General features: G+C 36.2%; 1 non-coding gene across 1 annotated transcript; it reads left to right on the top strand.

Annotated features, from left to right (window-relative positions):
* Nucleotides 1-5,421: 5,421 nt before the first annotated feature.
* LOC118662284 lies at nt 5,422-5,528 on the top strand. Its single transcript, XR_004969675.1, has one exon. It is a non-coding gene; the product is annotated as a U6 spliceosomal RNA (small nuclear RNA).
* The last annotated feature ends 1,779 nt before the right edge of the window (nt 5,529-7,307 follow it).

Below are 7,307 nucleotides of genomic sequence, written 5' to 3' on the forward strand. Positions count from 1 at the left end.
AGTAACTAAGCAATATTTTTAAAAATATATTTTTTATTGATTTCAGAGAGGAAGGGAGAGGGATAGAGTTAGAAACAACAATGATGAGGGAGAATCATTGATTGGCTGCCTCCTGCACACCCACACTGGGGATGGAGCCTGAAACCTGGACATGTTTCATGACCAGGAATTGAACCGTGACCTCCTGGTTCATAGGTCAATGCTCAATCACTGAGCCATGCAGGCCTGGCAATATTTTAATGATAGATCAAGGACTTCCTAATTTTTTTAATTTTTCAAGTCTATAACATTTTTCTAAGCAATACTGTATAAAATTTCAGCAAATATTAGACAAAAATGTTTTAAATATATTTTGGACACCATTTGTGAAAAGCAACATTTCTCTAGATATGAGCTTTAAAAATGAGAATGGGCATTTATTAAAACTGAAAATTAAAAGCACTTTTGGCATTTTTATATTCCAAAACTACATATAACATATTAAAATGATAAGCTCTTTCCATTATATGGAATCATCTCCATATCAAGACATATATTGTAAATATAAGTAAATGGTATAATATCCCCTAGCCACATGATCTATACAGGCATGTCATAGTACCAATATAAAAAAATACAGATGTTAAATTTTCTTAATTTAAATTTAGCAAATGGAAGCACATAATAATGCATTATAACATAGATACTTTTTATTATGCACCATTAATAGTTAGATTGTTAACAATATCTGAGTAAAATATAATATGAACCAACTGGCATTACCAAGAAAGATTTAAGGTTTAACTTTCATCCCTTTGTCATTTAATTTTCAATCAAAGCATTGCTAAAACATTGCTTTCTGTGACTAATGTGCTAAAACATATATTGAAGGTAAAAGGCATGTCAACCTTGATTTTTCTCACTTTATGACATGGTCTGAATTTTAAAACCTCACAAAGTGCAACTAGATATACTTGTGTAAAAGCCCCACCCGTGATGCCAATGGCAAGATTTCCATGGTAACTTTAATGCTTGAAAAGGAAAAAAAGAACACAGAAGGAGTCTTAAGAAAATTGCACAAAATGAACAAAATAAATTATTAGATTGAACATATGTGGCATAAACAAAATATGGGGTACAGTTATTAAAAATGAATTGCCTTTTAAAAATGAAAGCAAGCATAAATCAGGCATGGAACTTCAAGTTACGGGAAATGTGGTCATCCTAAACTCAGGAGTAAAAGGATCCTAGTGCCTCTGATGTCACCGAATTGGGAGCTCATATACACATCAACATAATCATCCTTCAAGTGTGGAGGCTCAACTTCCATGTGATTGTTACATCATTAATGAATTAAAAGAATAAATACTGAGATGCAGTCATTAGATTTACTGCAATAATACCTCATATCTACTGTTTGCTTTATACTATTTCAGATTGTGCATATTGATATTATTGCATAAATTATTTTCTGATCTAGAAATAGAAACACAATGTAAATTACATATGCAGAAATGCATTTTAAAAATATTTTTATTGCCCGACCAGAGTGACTGAGTGAGTAGTTGAGTGTTGGCCTATGACCCAGGAGCTCATGGTTTGATTCCTGGTCAGGGTACATGCTCCGAGTTGCAGGCTTGATTCCCAGCGGGAGGTGTGCAGGAGGCAGCCAATCAATGATTCTCTCTTATGATGAATGCTTCTATCTCTCTCTCCCACTTTCTTCCACTCTGAAATCAATAAAAAATATATATATTTGAAAAAAAAAATTATTGCAGCAAGTCCTAAGTGTTACATTAAATTTGATATTTTTAAAATAAGTCACTGACATTGGAACAAATTGCAATAAATTAAGTGAGTCTGTGACATCTATAGAACTACAAACACAATTCAATTATTTTATTCTTATACAATTGTGCTTGAGTCATCTAAACTAAAACCAAGTCATGTTTTCTTTTCAAAGGCATTTATTTGCTGACAGAAGAGTATCTTAGATTTCATTGAATCTATTATGGTAACTCTACTTCATTAAATCCCTACTATCCAATTCTGCCTTTTTCAATGTCTATCTTTCTATTTCCATCAATTCTGAACATTTAGGTGAATGAATTACATACTCACCACCAAACAGCTTTGGAAAGAGGAGCGACATACAGTCACTGAAGATTCACTTGGGCCACTTCATCATTTTGCCTTAGGTTAGCTCTAATAATATAAGTGCCCTAAACTGAAAACTGAAATTTGATTTTCAATTGTTCAAGACCTCTAATTCAATATAACCATAAATAACAAGATGTGGTGTCTTCAGAATTATGAGCTAAAATTTGATTCCCAATTGTTGCTTCATTCAACTGATGAATGTATTGAATGCCTACTATGTGAAAAGCACCATCCTTGGCATTAGGGATACAATAGCCAACAGGAGCTGATTTCCTAGTGAACGTGAGAGAAAAATATCCTACTAATGGTTCACAGTATAGTAAAAGTGGGCTTCCTCAGGGTGCTATGGTGTTTAAGTTAAAAAAAATCTGAATGTAAGAGATGTTAGAAGTCATCTAGTCTAACCCCTTTGTTTTACACGTAAGAAACTAATTATCACAGTGTGTGAGTGTGTGTGTGTGTGTGTGTGTGTGTGTGTGTGTGTGTGTGTTTCCAGGGTCCTGTAAAAATAAAGAGATACTGTACAAAGCAGGACCTCGCTGATATAATCTACGTGTTCGTATATAAGCAGGTATGGTATGGTATGGTATATAAAAAAAGCTGCACTTGACTGAAAATCTGGGAAGGTTTCTATTTGTACCCTGCTAATTTTCAGGGATAATATGAGCAAGATATTAAGCAGTTTCTTTATATTATAAGTTTAATTCTGTCTCTATCACCTAACTCTCTAAATTGGTGTGAGGACTGAATATAGTAATGAGCACAAAAGTGCTTTGTAAAGTTTAAAGCATAATAAAATATAACATGTGATAGTATGTCATGTAGAAAATCAAGATATAAAGAAAATAATTAATTTAGTTGTGGAGAATTCATTGGATTAACAAAATGAAATGCTTAGTTCCTTGTGAATTAAAAGAAAGAATGAAGGTTATTTAATTCTCATCCATTCATTCTTTGTTGTCATGTTTGAGATAAACAAATGGCCAGCTCAATGAAGAGGAAAAGACAATTACCAAATTCAAAAAATGTGTTTCTCTATCTCCTTTCTTTCCCAAGACAGAGCATGGGACTCCCATCCTGATTAGAACAGCTGGCGTGTGAAAGTTTACATGCTAGCACTAGCACAAGCTGCACTCACAGTCCCCTCTAAGGAGAGATGCCCCACCCATTGACCTCACTGAGCCAAAGATGCAAGTCCGCAGGTTTGTTCCCACATAATCTGTTCCCCCCACCATTCCAGCTCACTGAAAAGCTGGTAAGTGCCAGAGTAAATGCAGCCAATCAAACCATGGCTATCCAGATAGGTATGCTATGGCCTAGAATAAGTTATTTTTGAAGAATTTAAACTTTGAGATATTGGTGGGAGGTTGAGATAGTTAAAGATTAGGGACTGAAGCTAGATAGTCCATACGGAGAAACCATCTGCATCAGGACCATCCGAGCTCATGGGAAGCTGAAGTTATGAGGAAGGAAAGTCCATGCACAAGCAAATCTGTCAGGTAGAGAGGAGCACAGGTGTGTGGTGAGGGGCCCCGGGAGGAACAATCCCAGAAGATCAAGAGCAGCCAGTTTCTAAAGTTGACTCTGTTCATGATTTATAGTCCTATTTGTAGATAATAAATTCCTCAGTTTGGGCTGAGATCCTAAAATAGCCTGGAAATCTAGGGGAATTTTAAGATTTATTAAATGTGGCAGCCCAGCAATAGTGATTAGAGGTGATGACAGCAGCAGTAGTATCCAGCAGTGGTGTCCAGTGAAATAAGTCAGACAATGAGCTGGCATTAAGGGATTCCACTGATTTAATTACCCAAATCGTCACCGGGAAGAAGCTGGACTTGTGTACAGTCAAAGGGCCTATTGGAGACTAAAGTGTTTGGGGAAAATAGCACTTTATAAAATTAGGAGGCTTATCCTACAAGATGTGAGAAATGTGTTGTATTGGATATTTTCAAACCCATCCTCTCAGTTATGCCATTTGCTTCCATTGAGTTTTACTAAATCAAGGAACTTCTCCATCAATTGGAGTCAGACTCTGCCTGTCTTTTGTTAACTGCTTTGGAAGCCTTAAGAAAAGAAAATGTGAGAACCAGAGAGCATCCCTTATCTCCTGAATTTGTGGAAAAGATTGTAATGAATATCAGGGCCAGAGGTGCAAGGATATCAGGAATAAAAGTACCACTAAATGTATAACATCAACAGGTCTCTCATGCTAAGAATAAGGAAAGAGAGCAGGCTTGAGGCCTGGGATAGGGACATTTGGATAGATCAGCATGTATCTTGAACTAAATACTATTGAATTTCAATGCTGACAAAAGCTATCTATTTTTGTTTCTTTTTTTGCTTGAGGAGAGTAGTCTTCCATTGACTGAAGAACCTATAATGACCATATCTGAAACAGCAACCTCACAAGAGAATAATATCTGCTCCTGCATCTCCTTACTGCTGCCGAGACAGTGGCCAGGATGGAACATCAACACAGTTTGAGCAAGAAAATACATTATCTCTTCAGTTTACAGACCCAAGGAATTGCATGTCTCGATGTCTGTGTCAGGAATCTCAATGTGTGAAAGCATACCTTACAGGTGTTGGACTGTGAGGCTGGAATGTAAGACTAGGCAAGGAGGACTTATTAATACGGGAGCACTCATCCAGGATTCAGAGTACAACGGCCTACAAAGATACCTTAGCCAGACCTAATACAGAGTTTTGTTCACGTGCATCTCATAGCAGGTTCATTGGGTTTTTGTAACTGTATTGTGGTGTTTTATTGGACTAACTATAAAATTGTGAAAGATATATCTAGTAACTTATAGCATGTTCACATTGGTTCCCTGATCTGTGCAGTAAATTACGTTGTGGTATAAGGGTTGAATTAAACCATTGCAATTGCTCTTGCTTAAGCAAAATAATACATTATAAGCAAGACTGGATTCTGGGAGGATTTGCAGAGATTAGTACCATAACCAAAAGACCAAGGATACTGTTCCTCATCATATCCCCATGCAGTTCGCCTGGCCGGTCACTATAAAAGCTAGGCAGATCATGAGAGAGTGATAGCGGGCTGCAGCAAAGTGTAACCAAGTGGTAGATCCAAAAGCAGCTACTGTGAAGAATATGGCATTTTTACTGAAATAGATCAACACCACCTCTGGCAGTTGGTATGCAGCTACTAAACTCTGCGTAATACATTCTTCTCAATTCTCTTCAATAAGGGGATCAAAAGTATTCACTTGTAGATGAGAAGAATCCAATCCAATGTGAACAATGAAAAGGAATTAACCAGTGCTCGCTTTGGCAGCACATATACTAAAATCGGGAGGATACAGAGAAGATTAGCATGGCCCCTGTGCAAGGATGCCATGCAAATTCGTGAAGCGTTCCATATTAAAAAAAAGAAAGAAAGAAAGAAAGAAAATGAATTAACCATTTTTCAAGAGAGTTGAGGGCATATAAAAAGTACAAAAGACAAAATAGAGAAAAGACAAGAGGCTGTTGCAGTAGCATCGGTGATCAGAGCAACTAGAATGCACAAACCTAAGAGGAGGCTAAAAATATGATGGGGAAGAGAGTCTAGGAAAAAAGATGAAAATTAGAGCACAGCTTTTAGTAGCCACAATTTATAGAGAGCGTACTCAATGCTAGGCACTATTTAAATGTTTTACATATGCTAACTGATCTACTACATGTAACAACCCCATTTTATAGATAATAAAATTAAAATATGTAGCATTGAAATAACATGCCTAACATGACTCAGCTAGCAAGTAACAGACGTCTAATTTAAGTAGCAGATACCCTAAGCTGACTCACCTACTTGAAAGCCTGACTCCAAAGTTTGCATCCCTAAACAGCCTCCGACATCTCTTTGTAAATTGTGGTAAAATATATATAACACAAAATTCACCATCTTAACTATTGTTCAGTGTGCAGTTCAATGGCGTTAAGTGCATTCACATCTTGTACTATCATCATCACTCTCCATCCACAAAACTCTTTTATCTTACAAAAATAAAAGCCAGTACTCACTAAACAATTCCCAATTCCCTTCAGGCCCCCAGCCCTTTGCAACCACCATGCTACTTTTGTCTCTAGGACTTTGACTACTGTAGGTACTGCATGTAAGTGGAATCACACAACACTCATCCTTTTGTAACTGGCTTCATTCACTCAGGTTCATCCATGTTGTAGCATCTGTCGGAATTTACTCCCTTTTTAAGGTTAAAGAATATTCCACTGTATGTATACACACATTTTGTTGATGCATTTGTCCACTGATGGACATTTGGTTGCTTCAACATTTTGGCTATTCCTATGAACATGGGCGTACAAATATCTCTTTGAGATTCTCCTTCCAATGCTTCCAATTTCAGAAGTGAAATTGCTGCATCAGATGGCAATTCTATTTTGAAATTTTTGAAGAACTGTCATATGGTTTTCTATAGTGGCTGTACTATTTAATATGCCCACCGACAGTGCAAAGGGGTTCCCATTTCTCCATATCCCCATCAACACTTGCTATTTTCTGCTTTTCGTTTTATTTTTTATAATAGCCAGCCTTACAGGTGTGAGATGGCATCTCCTTGTAGTTTTAACTTTTTATTTCCCTAATAATTAGTGATGTTCAATATTTGTTTACATGTTTGTTGGCCACTCATAATAAATCTTCGGAGGAATGTGTATCAAAAGACTTTGCTCATTTTTTTGTGTGTTGTGCTGAGTTGTATGAGTTCTTTATGTATTTTGATGCAACTCCTAAATGTGGGAATACTGGCATTATAGAGGAAGTTGTTTAGAGGATTAAACACATATTTGTTTTTATCTACTTTAAATACTAAGATCTCTGAACTTGACATCTCACAGTGAGATGGGTAACACAAAAATGTCACCACATTTAAATAAAGTAAATTTAACAACTTCTGACTTTGCATTACAGCTGATGATTTTTGTCCTAAATAAATTGTGCTCTCTTAAAAAATTAATCTACAGATTTGTCTAGCTATTTACAGACATTCACTTGCCTGGCACCTCATGCTCTATAAAAGAGCAAAGTCCATAATTATTCCAGGAACAGGTGCATGTCATTCTATATAAATTCCAAAAAGACAACACACCCACTAGACTAACAAACTAATTTTCCATTTCAATTTCAAATTGACCATTACTTAGAT

The sequence above is a fragment of the Myotis myotis genome, unplaced genomic scaffold (assembly GCF_014108235.1).
Source record: "Myotis myotis isolate mMyoMyo1 unplaced genomic scaffold, mMyoMyo1.p scaffold_m19_p_8, whole genome shotgun sequence".
NCBI lineage: Eukaryota > Metazoa > Chordata > Mammalia > Chiroptera > Vespertilionidae > Myotis > Myotis myotis.